Source organism: Hemitrygon akajei, chromosome 29 (assembly GCF_048418815.1).
Source record: "Hemitrygon akajei chromosome 29, sHemAka1.3, whole genome shotgun sequence".
NCBI classification, from domain to species: domain Eukaryota; kingdom Metazoa; phylum Chordata; class Chondrichthyes; order Myliobatiformes; family Dasyatidae; genus Hemitrygon; species Hemitrygon akajei.
Window position 1 is genome coordinate 47,964,012 of NC_133152.1, and position 21,470 is coordinate 47,985,481.

The window sequence follows — 21,470 nt, forward strand, 5'->3', positions numbered from 1 at the left end:
GGTCCTAGACTCCCCCACTATAGGAAACATCCTCTCCACATCCACTCTATCTGTGTCCTCTGGTCCTAGACTCCCCCACTATAGGAAACATCCTCTCCACATCCACACTATCTGTGCCCTCTGGTCCTAGACTCCCCCACTATAGGAAACATCCTCTCCACATCCACTCTATCTGTGTCCTCTGGTCCTAGACTCCCTCACTATTGGAAACATCCTCTCCACATCTACTCTATCATGGCTCTTCAATATTAGAAAAGTTTCAATGAAATCTCCCCTCATTGTCTAAATTACAGAGAGTACAGGCCCAGAGCCTGTACCTTTTCATTCCCAGTATCTTTCTTGTGAACCTCCTCTGGATTCTGTCCAATGCCAGCACATAATCACTGAGCTATAAGGCACAAGTCTGCTATTACAGCTTGAGGCATCAGAGTTTGGAGTTCAATTCAGACATCATCAGTAAGAAGTTTGTTTCTTCCTTCCCATGAACCATGTGGGTTTCCTCCAGGTGCTCCAGTTTCTTCCCACAGTCCATAGACATACCGGTTAGCAGGTGAAGTGATCAAAGTAAATTGGGCTAGGGTTAAAATCAGTGGTTTAATGGCAGCACGGCTTGCTGGGCTGAAAGGATCTGTTCCACTCCAAATAAATAAACAAGCAAAAACTCTGCAGGTCAGGCAGCATCTGTGGAGCAGAATAAAGAGCCAATATTTAGGGCTGAGGATTTTCGTCGTCTTAATTCCTCTCCGTAGATGCTGCCTGATCTGCTGAGTTACTTCAGACATTTTGTGTGTGTGTTACACAACAGTAAGAACTGCCAAGTAAAGACTGGACGTGTTGAATTAGTGGTCTGGGTTTTTGTTCAGTTGCACTGACTAGATTTGGAGTTTTAACACAGTTTTCCAATCCTGCGAGTGATGGCGCGAACATTGTTTAGTGTTTGTAAGGTTGCTGCATTACTGCAGACTGGCTACAGTGCGGGGGCTACACCTATCCTGCCACTCCGTAAAATCTAAACTTCAACCTCTCCCACCGTCTGCCAGCTTACAGATGTATAAAATCAGATACTCTTAAAAGTGTTCTGCCCTTGTGGGGACCTGTTTGTTAAACACTTACCAACTCATGCAGTACTGTAGAGAATTGTGTTGGAGCTCTGAGCTTTGCAAGGAGCACTTTTGCCCAACCTGAACCAGAGTTTCAGTCGCAGTTTTATCGTCGCAAATTCAGAATCAGGTTTACTATCACTGACGTTCAGTGCCTATAAACAGTATTCACCCTCCCCCACCCCACACTTGGAAGTTTTCTTGTTTTATTGTTTTACAACATTGAATCACAGTGGAGTTAATTTGGCTTTTTTGACACTGATCGACAGAAAAAGACATATACATGTCAAAAGGAAAACAGATCACAACAAAGTGATCTAAATTTATTACGTTATTAAACACAAAATAATTGATCACATTATTACTCGCCCCCTTCAAGTCAGTATTTAGTAGATGCACCTTTGGCAGCGATTATAGCCTTCAGTCCATGTGGACAGGTCTCTATCAGCTTTGCACATCTGGACAATGCAAATTTTCCCCATTCTTCTTTACAAAACTGCTCAAGCTCTGTCAGATCGCATGGGGATCATGAGTGAACAGCCCTTTTCAAGTCCAGCCACAAATTCTCAATTGAATTGAGGTCTGGACTCTGACATGGCCACTCCAGGACATTAACTTTGTTGTTTTTAAGCCATTCCTGTGTTTTTTTGGCTTTATGCTTGGGGTCATTGTCTTGCTGGAAAACAAATCTTCTCCCAAGTCACAATTCTCTTGCAGACTGCATCAGGTTTTTCTCCAGGATTTCCCTGTATTTTGCTGCATTCATTTTATCCTCTACCTTCACAAGCCTTCCAGGGTCTGCTACAGTGAGGCATCCCCACAGCATGATACAGCCACCACCATGCTTCATGGTAGGGATGGTGTATTTTTGATGATGTGTGGTGTTTGGCTTTTGTCAAACATAGTGTTTAGTCTGATGGCCAAAACATTCAATTTTGGTTTCATCAGACCATAGACCCTTTGTCCGGCTGACTTCAGAGTCTCCCACATGCCTTCTGGGAAACTTTAGCCAAGATTTCATGTGAGTTTTTTCAACAGTGGCTTTCTCTTTGTCACTGTCCCAAAAGCTGAGACTGGTGAAGCACCTGGGCAATAGTTGTTGTATGCACAGTCTCTCCCATCTCAGCCAATGAAGTTTGTAACTCCCCAGAGCTGTCATAGGTCTCTAGGTGGCCACTTAACTAATTATGTGGCTTCTAAAACCAGTTGGATGCCCCAGTGATGATTTAGTGTGTCATATAAAAGCGGGTGAATTATTTTGTTTTGTATTCATAATTCATTTAGACCACTTTGTAGAGATCTGTTTTGCCACGAAAGAGTCTTTTTCTGTTGATCAGTGTCAAAAAAGCCGAATTAAATCAACTATGATTCAATGTTGTAAAACAATAAAACATGAGAACTTCCCAGGAGGGTGAACACGTTTTATAGGCACTGTATGTTGTGAAATTTGTTGTTTTGTGGCAGCAGTACATTGCAATAAATAATAATTTTAAAAACTATAAATTACAATACAAAAATACAAAAATTAAATTAAGTAATTAGTGCAAAAAGGGAGGTAATAAATTGTGAGGTAGTGTACAGGATTCAATGTCCATTCAGAAATCTGATGGGGGGAAATTGCATTTTTCACAATCAGAATTAGGTTTATCATCACTGACATTATGTTGTGAAATTTGTTTGTTTGTGGCAGCTGTTCAAAGGTTCATTTATTATCAAAGCTCGTATCCATATACAGCTCTGAAATTTGCCTTCTCCAGACAGCCACAAAACGAGAAAGAACTTGGGAGTCGTTCAGAGAGAAACATTAGACCATCACCCCCAAACAAATAAAGAACAGCATCCCAATCATCAACCCCCAAAACCTCCTTTCCCTGCACAAGCAGAACTGGAACATAAACCCCAAAAAACAATTCCTCCCCCAAAAAAACTAATAGAACATCAACCCTCAAACCTCCTCCCCTTGCACAACAAAACAGAAAAGGAACAGGTGATTTAAAAAAAAATACAAAATATAAAAACCATAAGTCTGGAAAAAGTCCACAGTCCGTAAAGGCAATCGTCCAATCCATAACCGCAGAACCACAATACCATCCTCCAGTATCACTGACATTCATAGAAAGAGAACACCTCACGAGTACAATGCTATACATAAAAAATTATATAAATTACAAAAATAGTGCAAAAGAGGACTATTCAATGTCCATTCAGAAATCTGGTGGTGAAGGAGAAGAAGCTGTTCCTGAAACTTTGAGTGTGTGTCTTCAGGCTCCAGGACCCCCTCCCTGATGGTGGCAATGAGAAGAGGGCATGTCCCAGATGGTGAGTGCCCTTCATGTTGGACGCTGCCTTCTTGAGGCATCATCTTTTGAAGGCATCCTGGATGCTGGGGAGGCCAGTGCCCATGATGGCGCTGACTGAGTTTACAACCTTCTGCAGCTTTTTCCGAGCCTGTGCAGTAGCCGCTCCATACGTCCTTTACCAACTCCATGGAAGTGGTGGGAACTGCCTCAGGAATTCTCCTGGGAATCCCAGCAGCAGGCGGGCAGAGCGACTGACGCAGTGAGTGCAGGTCTGATCTGGCATGTCTGGGTAAATGGGGCCTGTCTTCACTGAGACGATGAGGCCACCACTACTGGCGCCGTGCATGACCTCAAAGAGGCTTGCCTTCTTGGGAGGGGGAGTGATGGAAGATTTGGGCTGTACACAGCCCAGGATGGACTCCTGGGTTAAGGTGTTGCCCACAGTGAGGCTGGCTGTCTACTGTTAGGACAGGAGGCTGGAGGAATGATTTACTGACTGAACCAGAGGTGACGATAGCATAAATCTCTTCACCGAGCGGCGTTGCTGTGGCGACAGTAACCAATTAGAATTGCTTCCATTATTATGCTGACCCCATAAGCTCGTGTTACAAGGTCTGCCAGTGACACTTGTCTGCACAGTAAAGCTGTTTGTAGCAACTGTCAGATCCCGAGGTTATCCCCACTGAGATCCCTGTGTCCGTGGGCTGGGCTCGTCCTTGTAGGTCCTGTAGTTGCTGCCAACTTTACCCGATGGGCAGAACTCATTATTGTGAGTGCCGTGAACGTTGTTTGTGGAGGTTTGCTCTTCACAGCTGGACAACACTGTGGGACTCGTCAGAAAAAACGTTTCCCTGCTGGCTTCACAGCCTCGAAGGTTCACCAACAACCTTCCGAACAAAGTTGCACACAAAGAGTCTGGCCTCCAGTGGACGCCAGTACTCTGCTGTTCCCCGGATGACTCTGCTGGAAACCTGCCGTGTTTTACGGGAGGGGAATCCCATTAACTTTCACAAAAGGACCAGCATCAATGTTGTATGCCACCAGATGAAGGGGCGTCAGTTGTCTCTGCTGTCTCAGGCTGGAGGAATTCCTGTGGTTTCTATGGAGATGCCGAGGTTTGGTTTGGGCGGCTGGCTTGCTGTTTTCAGAGGGGGACAAGGTTCTGTGATGGTCAAAGTCAAAGTAAATTTATTGTCACTGTATGTAGTTTAGATTCATTTTCTTGTGGGCATTCACAGTAAATACAGAGAAATGACCAAAACAGAAGCATAATAATAACAATGAATAAATAAATAAACAATAAATATTGAAAACATCAGATGAAGTGTACTTGAAAGTGGGTCCATAGGTAATGGGAACAGTTCAATGATTGGGTGAGTGAAGTTTAATGACATTATTCCCTTTGGTTCAGGAGCTTGCTGGTTGAGGGGTAATAACTGTTCCTGAATCCGTTGGTGTGGGACCTTCTTCCTGATGGCAGCTGCAAGATGAGAGCTTGGCCTGGGTGGTGGGGGTCTCTGATGATGGAGGCTGCTTTCCTGCGACAGCTTTTCATGCAGATGTGCTCAGTGGTGAGGATGGCTTTACCTGTGATTGGGCCGTACCCACTACTTTTTGTAAATTTTCCAGTCAAGGTGTTTCCATAAACAGGCAGTGATGCATCCAGTCAGTATACTCTCCACCACACTAACTTGGAAGTTTGTCAGAGTTTTAGATGACATGCCAATTTTTCACAAACTTCTAAGGAAGTAGAGGTGCTGCCATGCTTTCTGGTTAATGGCACTTGTGTGCTGTGCCCAGCAGAGATCCTCCGAGTGATAACACCGAGGAATTTAAAGTTGCTGCTGAGTGTTTTGAGTTTCTGAGCTGTCACTGTGCTTGCAGGTGTAATCTGATCACTTCAGCCGAGAAGGATGTTTTCCGTAGGGGTTGTCTATTGGTGGCCCTCAGGTGACCGTAGGGATTGTCTATTGGTGGGTCCTCAGGTGTCCGTAGGGATTGTCTATTGGTGGTCCTCAGGTGACTGTAGGGGTTGTCTATTGGTGGTCCTCAGGTGACTGTAGGGATTGTCTATTGGTGGGTCCTCAGGTGTCCGTAGGGATTGTCTATTGGTGGTCCTCAGGTGACTGTAGGGGTTGTCTATTGGTGGTCCTCAGGTGACTGTAGGGGTTGTCTATTGGTTGCCCTCAGGTGACCGTAGGGGTTGTCTATTGGTGACCCTCAGGTGACCGTAGGGATTGTCTATTGGTGGGTCCTCAGGTGACTGTAGGGATTGTCTATTGGTGGGTCCTCAGGTGACCGTAGGGATTGTCTATTGGTTGCCCTCAGGTGACCGTAGGGGTTGTCTATTGGTGACCCTCAGGTGACCGTAGGGATTGTCTATTGGTGGGTCCTCAGGTGACTGTAGGTGTTGTCTATTGGTGGTCCTCAGGTGACCGTAGGGATTGTCTATTGGTGGTCCTCAGGTGACCGTAGGGATTGTCTATTGGTGGTCCTCAGGTGACTGTAGAGACTAATCTGGGATCCACATATTATGCTGAACTGTGGGCAAGAAAAGTGGTGACTGTGTCCATGCAAACGGTATGATTTCAACAGTCCGAAATCCCACAGAACTCTGTCTGTTGAAATAATGGAGAAACTAGTGGCTACAATTGCTGGTTCCAGGTGCAACAATTTGCCGGGTGAACTGGGTGGGCCGGGCAGCATCTGCTGGGTGAACTGGGTGAGCCGGGCAGCATCTGCTGGGTGAACTGGGTGAGCCGGGCAGCATCTGCTGGGTGAACTGGGTGAGCCGGGCAGCATCTGCTGGGTGAACTGGGTGGGCCGGGCTGCATCTGCTGGGTGAACTGGGTGGGCCGGGCAGCATCTGCTGGGTGAACTGGGTGAGCAGGGTTGCGTTGAATGTATCCTCGTTTCCAATCCTGATTTACTAGATGTCAAAGAGAAATAGATCGAGTGGACAACCAAAGAGTTTTCCTCAAGGCGGAAATGGCTAATACAAGAGATCATAATTTGAAGATGATTGGATGAAAGAATAGTGGGAGGGGGAATGTCAGAGGTAATGTTTTACAATATGGTGGAACGCTCTGCCAGTGGTGTTAGAGCCAGATACATTTGGGACATTCAGGAGACACTTAGATAGGCACATGAATGATAGAAAAATGGAGGGCTATATGGGAGGGGAGGGTTAGATTGATCTTGGAATAGGTCAAAAGGACGGGACAACATCGTGTTCTGAAGGGTTTGTTCTGGTGCTGTAGTTTATGAATTGTCGATAATTCTTTTCCCTTACAGATGCTGTTTGACCTGCTGAGTTCCTCCAGCAGGTGTTTGCTCTGCAAGATAGTTGGACGAGATGACCCTCAAAGTTGGTCAGAAGAGGAAGGTGTTAAAGTGAAGAGTTAGATACTGTGAAGTGTGGAGTCTCGAGGAGGGATTTTGAGTTGGGAGCACTGACAGCTTGGGTATAGCCAGCAGCTTTGAGACAGACCAGAACACACCAGGTTATAGGGCCATGGGAGATTATAGGAAGGGATTTGGAAATGAGGATGGAAATGTTACACTTAGTGTAGGCCTCTATTCTTCCCCCCCTCCCCCACCCATCAGCAGAAGATTGAAAAGCCTGAAAGCTCTTTCCACCAGACTCGAGGAAATTTTGACTCTGCTGTTACAAAATTATTGAATGGTCTCCATGTTCTTCTGTCCTTACTTTCAAGGATCTGTGGGTCCTGTTCTGTCTACTGTATTTCTTTGTTTAGTGGCTGCCTGGAAGGTGAAGAATCTCAAGATTGTATATAGTATGTATACTTTGTACTTTGAACTTTTGAACATGGCTCCTGGCCTGGTGCAGGAGGGAGACCCTCAACACTTACTATTTATACCAATCCATCAACTAACCCCCACCCCCTCACTTACACGCTAGGGGCAATTTAGAGCAATCATTTAAGATTGCAGCATAAATTAAGTAATTTATGTGCACAGCTCAGCACATCACGGAAACCAGCCTCCCCTTCATGAACTCTGTCTACACTTCTCACTGCCTCAGTAATGCAGCCAGCAGAATCAGAGACCCCACCCACACTGAACATTCTCCCTTCTCCCCTCCCCTCCCCCCCCAACAGGCAGAAGATACAAAAGTCTGAAAGCACGTGCCACTAGGCTCAAGAGCAGATTCTACTTCTGTTATACGATCATTGAAAGGTCTCCTAGTACATTAAGATTGACTCCTGACCTCACAATCTATCTAATCATGGTCTTGTCTGTGTACACTGCACTTTCTCTGCAGTCGGTTAATTGGTCACATGGGTGTATTGAGCAGAGTGGGCTTGTTGGGCCAGAAAGGCCTTATACTGTGCTCTGTCTCCAAATAAATAGTCCAACTTGCAAATACAAAATCTTTGACTTTGGCTTTGATTTGATTACTGGCCTCTAGATTGAACCGATGACTCCACCAGCATCCTCTCAGCCCACTCTCTGTCTTCCTGCCTGCAAGAAACTTCTTAAAACTGAGCTGATGCTCTGGGTGCTGAATCCCCTGGGGTGGTGACTGTCTCCGAGCTGAGGCTCTGGGTGCTGAATCCCCTGGGGTGGTGACTGACTCCGAGCTGATGCTCTGGGTGCTGAATCCCCTGGGGTGGTGACTGACTCCGAGCTGAAGCTCTGGGTGCTGAATCCCCTGGGGTGGTGACTGTCTCCGAGCTGAAGCTCTGGGTGCTGAATCCCCTGGGGTGGTGACTGGCTCCGAGCTGATGCTCTGGGTGCTGAATCCCCTGGGGTGGTGACTGGCTCCGAGCTGATGCTCTGGGTGCTGAATCCCCTGGGGTGGTGACTGGCTCCGAGCTGATGATCTGGGTGCTGAATCCCCTGGGGTGGTGACTGGCTCCGAGCTGAAGCTCTGGGTGCTGAATCCCCTGGGGTGGTGACTGGCTCCGAGCTGAAGCTCTGGGTGCTGAATCCCCTGGGGTGGTGACTGTCTCCGAGCTGATGCTCTGGGTGCTGAATCCCCTGGGGTGGTGACTGTCTCCGAGCTGAAGCTCTGGGTGCTGAATCCCCTGGGGTGGTGACTGTCTCCGAGCTGATGCTCTGGGTGCTGAATCCCCTGGGGTGGTGACTGTCTCCGAGCTGATGCTCTGGGTGCTGAATCCCCTGGGGTGGTGACTGTCTCCGAGCTGATGCTCTGGGTGCTGAATCCCCTGGGGTGGTGACTGTCTCCGAGCTGATGCTCTGGGTGCTGAATCCCCTGGGGTGGTGACTGTCTCCGAGCTGATGCTCTGGGTGCTGAATCCCCTGGGGTGGTGACTGGCTCCGAGCTGATGCTCTGGGTGCTGAATCCCCTGGGGTGGTGACTGTCTCCGAGCTGATGCTCTGGGTGCTGAATCCCCTGGGGTGGTGACTGTCTCCGAGCTGATGATCTGGGTGCTGAATCCCCTGGGGTGGTGACTGTCTCCGAGCTGATGCTCTGGGTGCTGAATCCCCTGGGGTGGTGACTGTCTCCGAGCTGATGCTCTGGGTGCTGAATCCCCTGGGGTGGTGACTGTCTCCGAGCTGATGCTCTGGGTGCTGAATCCCCTGGGGTGGTGACTGGCTCCGAGCTGATGCTCTGGGTGCTGAATCCCCTGGGGTGGTGACTGGCTCCGAGCTGATGCTCTGGGTGCTGAATCCCCTGGGGTGGTGACTGGCTCCGAGCTGATGCTCTGGGTGCTGAATCCCCTGGGGTGGTGACTGTCTCCGAGCTGTGGCTCTGGGTGCTGAATCCCCTGGGGTGGTGACTGTCTCCGAGCTGATGCTCTGGGTGCTGAATCCCCTGGGGTGGTGACTGTCTCCGAGCTGATGCTCTGGGTGCTGAATCCCCTGGGGTGGTGACTGTCTCCGAGCTGATGATCTGGGTGCTGAATCCCCTGGGGTGGTGACTGTCTCCGAGCTGATGCTCTGGGTGCTGAATCCCCTGGGGTGGTGACTGTCTCCGAGCTGATGATCTGGGTGCTGAATCCCCTGGGGTGTGACTGTCTCCGAGCTGATGATCTGGGTGCTGAATCCCCTGGGGTGGTGACTGTCTCCGAGCTGAAGCTCTGGGTGCTGAATCCCCTGGGGTGGTGACTGTCTCCGAGCTGATGCTCTGGGTGCTGAATCCCCTGGGGTGGTGACTGTCTCCGAGCTGATGCTCTGGGTGCTGAATCCCCTGGGGTGGTGACTGGCTCCGAGCTGATGCTCTGGGTGCTGAATCCCCTGGGGTGGTGACTGGCTCCGAGCTGATGATCTGGGTGCTGAATCCCCTGGGGTGGTGACTGGCTCCGAGCTGATGATCTGGGTGCTGAATCCCCTGGGGTGGTGACTGGCTCCGAGCTGATGATCTGGGTGCTGAATCCCCTGGGGTGGTGACTGTCTCCGAGCTGATGCTCTGGGTGCTGAATCCCCTGGGGTGGTGACTGTCTCCGAGCTGATGCTCTGGGTGCTGAATCCCCTGGGGTGGTGACTGTCTCCGAGCTGAAGCTCTGGGTGCTGAATCCCCTGGGGTGGTGACTGTCTCCGAGCTGATGCTCTGGGTGCTGAATCCCCTGGGGTGGTGACTGTCTCCGAGCTGATGATCTGGGTGCTGAATCCCCTGGGGTGGTGACTGTCTCCGAGCTGATGATCTGGGTGCTGAATCCCCTGGGGTGGTGACTGGCTCCGAGCTGATGCTCTGGGTGCTGAATCCCCTGGGGTGGTGACTGGCTCCGAGCTGTGGCTCTGGGTGCTGAATCCCCTGGGGTGGTGACTGGCTCCGAGCTGTGGCTCTGGGTGCTGAATCCCCTGGGGTGGTGACTGTCTCCGAGCTGATGCTCTGGGTGCTGAATCCCCTGGGGTGGTGACTGGCTCCGAGCTGAAGCTCTGGGTGCTGAATCCCCTGGGGTGGTGACTGTCTCCGAGCTGATGCTCTGGGTGCTGATCCCCTGGGGTGGTGACTGGGGCTTCATGACTGCAGACTCACTTTCATGAACTTCAGCTGTTGTTGTTTGCACAATTTGTTTTTTTCTGTACATTGGGTGTTTGGTCTGTTTTTTAATGGGTTCTATTGGGTTTCTTTATTTGGTGCCTGCTATTAACCACTCCTTGTGTGATAAGCCTTTCAATTCCGGAATCATTTTCATAAACTCCCTTTGAACCCTCTCCAACGTTTGCATATTGTTTCCTAGATAAGGGGCCCAGAACTGCTCACAATACTCCAAGTGAGGCCTCACCAGTGCCTTATAAAGCCTCAGCATTACATCCTTGCTTTTATATTCTAGTCTTTTGATTTTTGAATTCTCTCCGTTTATGAAAATAGTCTGTGCTTTTATTCCTTCTGCAAAAGTAACGACCGTGCACTTCCTGACACCATATTCCATCAGCCACTTCTTTGCCCATTCTCCAAACCGAAGACCTTCTGCAGACTCTCTGCTTTCTCAACACTACCTGCTCCTCCACCTATCTTTGTATCATCTGCAAACATGGCCACAAAGCCATCAATTGCATCATCCAACTCATTGACATATAACGTTTTAAGAAGCAGTATCAACACCAACCCCTGCGGAACACCAGTAGCTTCCGGCAGCCTCCCTGTATTCCCACTCTTTGCCCCCACCAGTCAGCCAATGTTCTATCCATGGTAGTATCTTCCCTGCAATACCATGGGTTCTGTTTCAACCCTGAGCTAAAAAATAATGTCTGTCTACTCTAGCTATTCCTCTATAAATCTATATCTGATCTCCTCTCAGTGTCTGTCACTCCAGTGAAAACAACCCCGGTTTGTCCAAACTTTCATTATAGCACAGACCTAATCTCGGCAGCATTCTGCTAAACCTCTCCAAAGCCTGAACATCCTTCCTATAATGGGGTGACCAGAACTGTACACAATACTCCAGGTGCAGCCTAACCAGAGTTTTATAAAGCTGCAACGTAACTTCCTGAGTTTTGAACTCAATGTCTCGACTAATAAAGGCAAGCAGAAAAAAAAATTGGAAGTATGTTTATTGTCAAAGTATGTATATGTCACCATATACAACCCCGAGATTCATTTTCTTGTGGGTATTCATGGTAAATACAAGAAACAATAGAATCAAAGAAAGTAAACACAAAGTACACTGTAGATGCTGGGGTCAAAGCAACACATACAACACGCTGGAGGAACTCAGCAGGTCGGGCAGCATCCGTGGACAGTCCTGACAAAGGGTCTTGGCCCGAAACGTTGACTGTTCGTTTCCGTGGATGCTACCCGACCTGCTGAGTTCCTCCAGCTTGTTGTACATGTTGCCAGAATCAAAGTAAGACTGCACCCAACAGGATGGACAAGCAACCCGTGTGCAAAAGAGAGCAAGCTGTGCAAATACAAATGAAAAAATATGAACAAATAAGCAATAAATATTCAGAACATGAGTTGAAGAGTCCTTGGAAGTGACAAGTTCTGTCGTTAGATCACAATACCGTAAGATATGGAGCAGAATTAGGACCATCGAGTCTGCTGCGTCATCCAGTCATCCCTCTCAATCTCATTCTCCCGCCTCCTCCCTGCAATCTTTGGTGCCCTGACCAATCAAGAGCCTGTCAACCTCTACTTCAAAAATACCCAATGACTTGGCCTCCACAGCCAACTGTGACAATGAATATCACAGATTCGTCACCCCATAGCTAAAGAAATTCCTCCTTTTCTCTGTTCTAAATGGACATCCCTCTATTGTGAGGCTATGCACTCTGATCCTAGACTCCCCACTACAGGAAACTTCCACTCTATCTAGAACTTTCAATATTCAATTGGATTTGATGAAATCCCCTCTCATTCTTCTAAACTCCAGTGAGTACAGGTTCAGAGCTATCAAACGTTAATGCTTTCATCTTAGTGAACTTTCTCTGGGCCCTCTCCAATGACATCTTTTCCAGAACTGCTCTAGTGCAGACTGACCAATGCCTTATAAAGCCTCAGCATTCTACCCATGTCTTCACAGTTGAAGACACTACCAGTGTTCACTTCCCAAGCTAGTATCACTACCGAAGGTCAAAGCCTGAAGGCAGATTGGAGTTTGGAAATCGAAGCTCGATGGACGAGGGTTTGAGCCAGGTGTCTGGAGGCCTGTCTGTGTCTCTGAGTGGGTAGGAGTTTTGCTGTTGTTCTCCAAGGCGTTGTGGGCATTGCTGTGGTGAGACTGGAATGTGTGGTGACACTTGCAGGCTGCCACAAGCACATCCTTAAATCCAACGATGCATTTCACTGTATGTTTTGATGTACATGTGATAAATGAATTAGTCAGAATTTGATTTACATGGTTCCTGAGGATTGTGGGCATGCTATATTTGCGCTGGAATTTGTGTTGACACTTGTGGGCTGCCTCCAGGTGTGTTATTTGTTAACACAAATGACGCATTTCAGTGAATGTTTCTACATTCGCCTGAACCAGGAGCGAGGGTTGATCCATTTAAGTGCCACGCCAACTGGGAAAGGTCGAGTACTGGCTTGAAGCAGCCCGAAGCATATTGCTGTAGCGGGGCCCAGTGGGGGTGACGCAGTGCTCGGACAGTTTAAACGCCGGGCCAGGTAGACTGGAAGGACAGGGCATTGGGGCCGGAGGCTTCACAGTGATTTGCCCTGCTATCTGATGAGCTGAGACCGAGGCTATGAGCCTACTCCTGCTGCTCCGAGATCCCGGTCTATGGACTCAATTTGGTTCAGAATGCTATTGTTCGCATGATTTGTGTTTTTTTTCCTCTTTTGCTGTGCATCGGGTGTTGTTTTGTCTTAAATTGGGTTATTTTGCGTTTCTTACTTTGTGGCTACCTGTAAACTGATGAATCTCAAGGTTGTATAATTTATACCTACTTTGTACTTTGAACTGTGATTAATAAACTTGAATCTGAAGTGAGCAGGCGGCTGATTGGGATGTCCTGTTAAAGTAAGAAAGGAGAAGTCACCACAAGCGAGAGAAAAAATTAGAACTGGGTTGTTAGTTCAAATGTCCGCCTCCTGACCCTAGAGTACTTTCCTCATCATTAACACAACGAGGCTGCAATGCCACATGGGGTCAGACTTCAAAGAGCAGCAACAGCCTTGTTGATGACCCTGATTTCTTTGTAGAGATGTAATGTATGATCTTAAGAGCACGCACAACTGTAACTTGACCCTGTTCTGATCAGTTTGGCCGAGGTATGGATGGAGAAGTAAGGAACTTTGTAGCAAGATCGGTTTACTGCACATAATTGGCTTATCTTTAATCATGATGCACCATACTGAAGGTTCGGTTACAACAAAAGTCGTGGATTCGGCCCAGTTCATCATGGGTATATCCCTCCCCACCATTGAGCACATCTACATTGAGCAGGAAAGCAGCGTCCGTCATCGAGGACCCCCACCATCCAGGCAATGCTCTCTTCTTGCTGCTGCCATCAGGAAGAAGGTACAGGAGCCTCGGGGCTCACACCACCAGGTTCAGGAACAGTTACTACCCCTCAAACATCAGACTCTTGAACCAGAGGGATAACTTCACTTAGCCCAACACAAAACTGATCCCACAACCTATGGAGTCACTTTCAAGGATTCTTCATCTCATGTTCTTGATATTTGTTGACTATTTATCATTATTTTTCTTGGGTTTTTTTGTTGTTTCTTTGTATTTACTGTGAATACCTCCAAGAAAATGACTCTCAGGGTTGTATATGGTGACAAACGTACTTTGATAATAAAGTTACTTTGAACAGAGCGAGGGTTGGCTTCTCTCCCTCTGTACTGTCCAGTTGCCCATCGGAGTCACTGACGCTGTGCTTCTGCCTGAGTGATACCGCGTTGAGCTGTCCTCTGATGCCCCACCCTGTCGCGGCTGCCAGCAGAGTTCTGTTGGTAGTGCGGAGCAGTGGAACCTCCTTTCCTCGCCACAGTTCATTACCTGTGGGGTTGGATTAGACCATAAAACATGGGAGTATAATTAGGCCATTCAGCCCAAAGAGTCTGCCTTGCCATTCCATCATGGCTAATTTATCTCTGAATCCCATTCTGCCTGTAACCGTTGTCATTCTTACTAATCAAGAACCTTTCAACTACCACTTCAAATATACCCGATGACTTGGCCTCGATGGCAACGAATTCCACAGATTTACCACCCATTAGCTAAAGAAATTCCTCTTCGTGACTATTCTAAATGGATGTCCCTCTATTCTGAGGCTGTGCCCTCTGGTCCTAGACTCCCCCACTAAAGGAAACATCTTCTCCACATCCACTCTATCCAGGCCTTTGAATATTCTATAGGTTTCGATGAGATTCCCTGATTCTTCTAAACTCAAGAACCTATCAACCACCACATGACTACAGGCCCAGAGCCATCAGTCGTTCCTCATACATTAATCCTTTCATACCCGGATCATTTTAACGAGCTTTCTGTAGACCCTCTCCAATGCCAGCACATCTTTTCTCCGATAAAGGACCAAAGCCTACTCACAGTACTCCAAATGTGGTCTGACCAAAGCCTTGTATTTGGTGAGAGCAGACCTCCCTTAAGGATCTCTGCTACCTGGGAGTTGCTACCATCAGAGAGGAGGCACAGGAGCCTACAACCACATGTTCAACGTTTTAGAGACAGCTTCTTCCCCTCTGCCATCAGATTTCTGAACAGTCCATGAAAGCTATCCTTTATTTCTTCCACCAATCACCTCCCAGATTCTTACCCCATCCCCCATTCCCCACCTACCTTCCTGCTCACCTGGTCTCACCTATCACCTGCCAGCCTGTACTCCTTCCCCTCCCCCACCTTCTTCCCTCTTCCTTTCCAGTCCTGATGAAGGGTCTCAGCCCAGTATGTTGACCGTTTATTCCTCTCCATAGAAGCCGCCTGACCTGCTGAGTTCCTCCAGCATTTTGAGTGTTGTTCTGGATTTCCAATGTCTGTAGACTCTCTTCTGTCCTTGAAGATGTCCTCATTGGCAGGGAGGCTTCATCTGTGATGAAGCTGGTTGAGTGTGCAGCCCCTTTATAGCCTCTTACAATCTCTGAAACTGCTAGTGGTTTCAGGCCTGACCGATTCACCTCTCTGCAGGGAGGTGACTTAATACGCGATTTAACTCGCCCTCTCAACATAAATGTATAAACTGGAAAATGGGATGCGTGCATCCTGTTGAGAATATTTTTTATCCATAGTTAGATTTCAGAGTCAGAATCGGGCTCACTATCACTGTCAGAGTGAAATTTGATGTTTTGCTGCAGCAGTACACTGGAATACATAGTAATAAAGATCTATACATTACAATAAGAATATATATTACATGAAATGAGTAGTGCAAGAAGAGAGGGAAAAGTAATGAGATGGTGTAGATTACTGATGGTGGAGGGAAGAAACTGTTCCTAAAGCGTTGAGAGAGGCTTTTCCCTGATGATAGCGTTGAGAGGATTGCTGCCAGGTCCTGGGTGATTTAAGCTGATTCTGTTTTTAATCGTAAACGACAACACGCGTGAGCCTGTTTGTTTAGTTGAGTCTCGCTGCCACTAATAACAGGGAGCAGTGTGTGACTGTGACTGCACACTGTCCGGGTACTGCTGACTGTCTCCAAATCTCTGCCCACGCCGGCACTGCGAGCGTCTGCCTCGCAGTCATTGCCGAGACGCAGCCGAGGAGGCGGCAAGAATTCAAATGAGACCCGCAGTTCCCATCCCTTCCCCAACCCCCACCTCTCCCCCTCCCTCGCCTTTAACACTGCAGTAACTCCCAATGTTGCTCTCGGCTGCAAAATAATAGTTTCACTGCAATGCGAGACCCGCTAGTTATCGCGCTGGGGAAATAATATGATTCACCTAAAATGTGCAGTGTGTGTGTGTGTGTGTGTGGGAGGGGGGGAGACAGGGAGAGGGAGAAACGGGGATGGGGAGGGACGAGGTGGGGGAGAGAGTGGGAGAGGGGTGGGTGAGAGAATGGGCGGGGGGGAGAGGGAGAGGGGTGGGTGAGAGAATGGGAGAAGGGGCGGAGGAGAGAGTGGGAGAGGAAGAGGGGTGGGGAGAGGGAGAAACGGGGATGGGGTGAGAGGGGACGGGGAGAGGGGTGGGTGAGAGAATGGGAGAAGGGGCGGGGGAGAGGAAGAGGGGTGGGGAGAGGGAGAAACAGGGATGGGGTGGGGGAGCCACTGGGGAGAGTGGGAGAGGGAGAAACGGGGATGGGGGAGAGGGGTGTGGAGAGGGAGAAACGTGAGAGGGGACGGGGAGAGGGGTGGGGAGCCATTGGGGAGAGTGGGAGAGGGAAGGGGTGGGGAGAGGGAGAAACGGGGATGGGGGTGAGAGGGGTGGGGAGCCATTGGGGAGAGTGGGAGAGGGAAGGGGTGGGGAGAGGGAGAAACGGGGATGGGGGTGAGAGGGGTGGGGAGCCACTGGGGAGAGTGGGAGAGGGGAGGGGATGGGGGAGAGGGAGCCTGTTCTTGTGAGCGTCTTCCGTGGGAATGTGTTTTCCGTAGCGGTGCTTACAGAATAGCAGCGATCAGAGACGCTGGTGACTGACTGACCGCCCAGGTAAATCGCTGATCTGCGCTTGGGCCATCCAAGGGCCGTGACTGCTTTTAATTTGCGAGTCTTTGTGTTTCTGGAATCCGCAGGTTTGAGGTACGGAAACGAATGATCAGAATCTGGTTTGTTATCGCTGACATCTGTCGTGAAATGTGTTTTGCGGTAGTGCAATACATAAAATAAATACTATAAATTGCAATAAGAAATGTACATAAAATTTAAACTAAGTAGTGCAAAAAGAGAGCAAAAATAATGAGGTCGTATTCCTGGGTTTATTGTCCATTCGGAAATCAGATGGTGGAGGGGAAGAAGCTGTTCTTGAATCGTTGAATTTGGGTCTCAGGCTCCTGTACCTCCTCCCTGATGGTAGCAGTGAGAAAAAGGCATGTCTTGGGTGATGGGGGACCTTAATGACAGATGCCACCTTTTTGAGGCATCACCCTTTGTAAATGCCCTCGATGCTGGGGAGGCTGGTACCCGTGATGGAACTGGCCGAGTTTGCAACTTTCTGCGAGAATTGTCGTTTCCTCTTTAAGCACTGGATGTCGAGTCTGCGGGGCGGTTACGCTTGGTTAGTTTGTTCCGGAGCCTGTTAAATAATTGATTGGCGGTGGGGTGGGTATATTCCCGACTGAAGAGGAGGGTAGTGACCGGCTGTTGCTGCACAGAGCGGTGCCGGTGAGCTGGGCTGCAAAGGGTTAAGTCTGCTGTCACAGACGGGCTGTCCTTTGCACAACCCTCCCTCCGCCTCCTGTGGGCCGTTGCCGTTAGAGGGAGAGGGAGAGGGAGAGTGCAGGCGGCCTGGAGTGACCCCTGTGCTTCCCAGCGTAACCAGGGAATAAATTAGTCCGGAGTCTGGAGTCCGGAATGCGGCTGCAAGAGACGAGGAGACGCGATGGATCGGCGGCACCCAGCCCGGGAACACGGTAAGCCGCGGGGCAGCCCGGGGGTAATTACAGGCATGGGGAGGTGGGCTGAGGGGTAACGCTGATGACTTGTCACACCCTATGGACATGGGGACGGTCGGTCGGGAGTCTCTGCCTGTCGGCGTCGCTCCGAGTGTTAATTCCTGGTCTCGCTGCTTTCGGGGGCTTTATGCTGGAGTGCAGGTGAGGTCGCTGGCCGGGAAAGAGAAACGCTGGGGAGACGGGATCTTTAGAAGACAGTAGAAGGGTTGATCAATACTCGCCCCTCCACAGCCCCAGCTGTGGCGATAAGGAAGGCTGTCCATGGGTAGTCAAAACATATCTCCGGCGCCAGCCTACCCTCCATCAAGGACATATATACGGAAAACATCATAAATTTTAACATTTAAGAAAAACTTGGACAGGTACATGGATGAGAGGGGTTTGGAGGGATATGGTCCAGGTGCAGGTCAGTGGGACTAGTCAGAAAAATGGTTCGACACAGCCAAGAAGGGCCGAAAGGCCTGTTTCTGTGCTGTAACGTTCTATGGATCCCACCCACCCTGCTCATGGATTGTTTGTCCCACTCCCATCAGGGAGGAGGCTACGTAGCATCCACACCAGGACCACCAGACTCAAAAACAGTTACTTTCCCCAAGCAGTAAGGCTGATCAACACCTCCACCCACTAACTCACCACATTTCCCGTCAGAGTCACCTTATGTACAGACACTTCTGTGCCTAGTGTCACTGTATTGATGTACAATCAATCTATGTATATAAGCTATCTTATGGATTTATATTTATTGAGTTTTTATTATTATGTTCTTTATCTTATTGTGTTTACTTTTGTGCTGCACCGGATCTGGAGTAACAATTCTCTTGTTCTCCTTTACACTTGTGTACTGGAAATGACATTAAACAGTCTTGAGCAACACACACAAAGTGCTGGAGGAGTTCAGCAGGCCAGACAGCACCCTGAATGCAAAATGGTCTAGTTGGCCCTCGGTTGAGTGTTATAATTGTTTTATTTCTGATGTCCTTGGCACAGTGGATTTCTGCTGCCTGAGACCTGGTGCATCACCAGATCCACATACTGTGCGTGGAGGTCCCTACAGTTCCACTGGGCCTCGCGCTCAACTGACCCGCAGGGGGATGCTTCTGAGAGGAGGGAGCGCCTCGCTGTGCCTCTGCTGCCTTCTTGTGGTGGGAGAGGGTGTCGGGGTACAGTGGCTCCCAGGATACTTGCATTTTGTTACAAAACTTTATTCACACAAAAAATACAAACATCAGATTTACAAGACTGTTAATTTCAAATTAAAATATGGATTCTACTATCTACAAAACACAATTCTCACCCATCTCAGAAATGCCTCACTATACCCACAGTGACCGCATGCTCCATCTCTGTGGACCCTTGGGTAAGAACGGTCACTCAGGCAGAGCCTGGACTGTCCACCACCTGGACCTATGAATGGTCATCTTGGGCAGGATCAGGAACAAGCTTACCAGTAAATCCTCTGAGCGATTTCCCCCCCCCCCCCCCATGTATCAGGAGTGGGGGCCTGCAGTGCAATCATTACCTGAGCAGCAGCCCCTTCAGATATTCAGATAGGAACTGCAACCCCTCTCGTTCCATATAGATGTGGTTCACTGACTCCTCAGAATGGACAAGTGGACGGGGTGTCGGTGAACCAACTTAAAAAGCTGTTGTACAGCATTGCCCTGGGCAACAGCTTCCACCCCAGCTCCCCCATGCACAACGGAAGAACCCCCCCCCCCATAAAGAGACTCCCACTGGCGACCTTCCCCAGGACACTTGCTTTCCACCTTGTGAATGTTCAAAACCAAGTTGCTCTCATTTTTGGTGGGGGTGTAAGCGGGGTTGGGAGGGAGATTCTGTGCTCGTTTCCTGTTTGTGAGCGCCAGACTCCCTGTGGCACAGGACATAGGTGGAAGGAATGCTTTGTTAGCCAACCTGATTAGGGAAGCGCATTGGCGAGCACCTCTGCTCCATCTGCAAAAAGCAGCATTTCCTGGTGGCCAACCATTTAAATTCCTATCCCCATTCCTGTTGTGACACGTTGGCCCATGGCCTCCTCTTCTGCCACTTGCACCTCATATTCCATATAGCTGGCTTCCAACCTGATGGCATGCATGTCGACATTTCCAACTTGCAGTAGTTTATCCCCCTCTGCCTTCCCTTTTCTTCAGTTCCCCACTCTGACCTCTTGCCTCTTCTCACCTTTCCCTAGCCCCCTGCTCCTTCCTTTTCTCCCACGGCCCTCCCTACCAGATTCCTTCTTGGCCAGTACTTTACCTTTTCCACCCACCACCTCCCAGTTTCTTACTTTAGTCCTCCCCCGCCCACCTGGCTTCACCTACCACCTTCTAGCTTGTACTGCTTCCCTCCTCCTACCTTCTTATTCTGGTTTCTTCTCCTTTACTTTCCAGACTCAGTGAAGGGTCTTGGCCCAAAACCTCAGCTGTTTATTCCCCTCCATTGATGCTGCCCAACCTACCAAGTTCTGCCAGTATTTTGTGGCTGTTGCTCTAAATTTCCAGCATCTGCAGAGGTCTATGTCTGAGACCCTGATCTTTGCCGGAAGGGCCTGTTCCATGCTGTATCTTTAAATAAATAAAAATAAAATAAATTTGCTGTTTGAGAGGCTTTTAGACAGGTAATGGAGGATACGTGTGCAGGCAGAAGAGATTTAGTGTAATTTGGCATCGTGGCCAGCACAGATATTATGGGCCGAACAGCCTGATCCTGTGTTGTACTGCTCTATGTTCCTTGTTTTCCTCTATTCCTCACTCTGACCTTTTACTACTTCTCACCTGCCCATCACCTCCCTCTTGGACCCTCTTCCATTCCTTTCTCCTATGGTCCACTCTCCTCTTCTATCAGATTCCTTCATCTCCATGCCGTGACCTTTCAAATCCACCTGTTTTCACCAATCACCTTCCACCTCGCCTCCTTCCCCTCCCACCACCTTTTTATTCTGCTGTCTTCCCCCTTCCTTCTCAGTCCTGAAGGGTTTCTGCTTGAAACATTGACTATCTACTCATTTCCATTGAACTCCTCCAGCATCTTGTGTGTTGCTCTGGATCTTCAACATCTGCAGATTTTCTCATGTCTATGTTCCCAAGCTGTGTTGGAATATTCCTGCTTTTTGCAGTTATCTCCACTGAGATCTGGCCTCTTGCAGTGTCAGGATGAAACACCATATACTCTTGATGATAAATTAAGTTGGTATATTATTGTCACGTGTGGTTAGAGTAACATCATTACAGTGCCAACAACACTAGTTCAATTCTTGCCCTGCTGGTAAGGAGTTTGTGTATTCTCCCTGTGACATAGGGGGCTTTGTCCGGGTGCTCCAGTTTCCTCTCAGTGACGAGACCTCGGTGGTGGCAGGGTATTCATTGGTCTCACAGCCTGAGGGAAGAAGCTGTTAACCTAGTCTGGGGGTCCTAGTGCTGGTGCTTTACCGGCTGACGCCCCACCCACACCACCCCAGCAGTCCTCCCTGTCTGTACCAAGTACACAAAGCTGGAACTGTGGGTGGGCCACAGGGTGGGGTCCCTTTTCCACCGGCCCACCCTGCCTGCCCCACCACCCCATCCATGCACCCACCCACCTCCTTGTCAAACTGTGGGGTGGCACGGTTAGTTAATGCTTTACG

General features: G+C 48.9%; 1 protein-coding gene across 17 annotated transcripts in view; it reads left to right on the forward strand.

The window, feature by feature from the left end:
• Positions 1 to 21,470, forward strand: part of LOC140718497 (polyhomeotic-like protein 2) — a 257,941-nt gene that overhangs the window by 41,947 nt on the left and 194,524 nt on the right. The window contains exon 1 of one of the 17 annotated variants that reach the window (XM_073032388.1): positions 16,961 to 16,976. The exons of 15 other annotated variants lie outside the window; for them this stretch is intronic. The gene's annotated coding sequence lies outside the window, so the exon portion shown is untranslated. Of the gene's footprint in view, positions 1 to 16,960; positions 16,977 to 17,637; positions 17,807 to 21,470 lie in introns of those variants that run through there. One more of the 17 variants, XM_073032387.1, reaches the window with a different exon arrangement.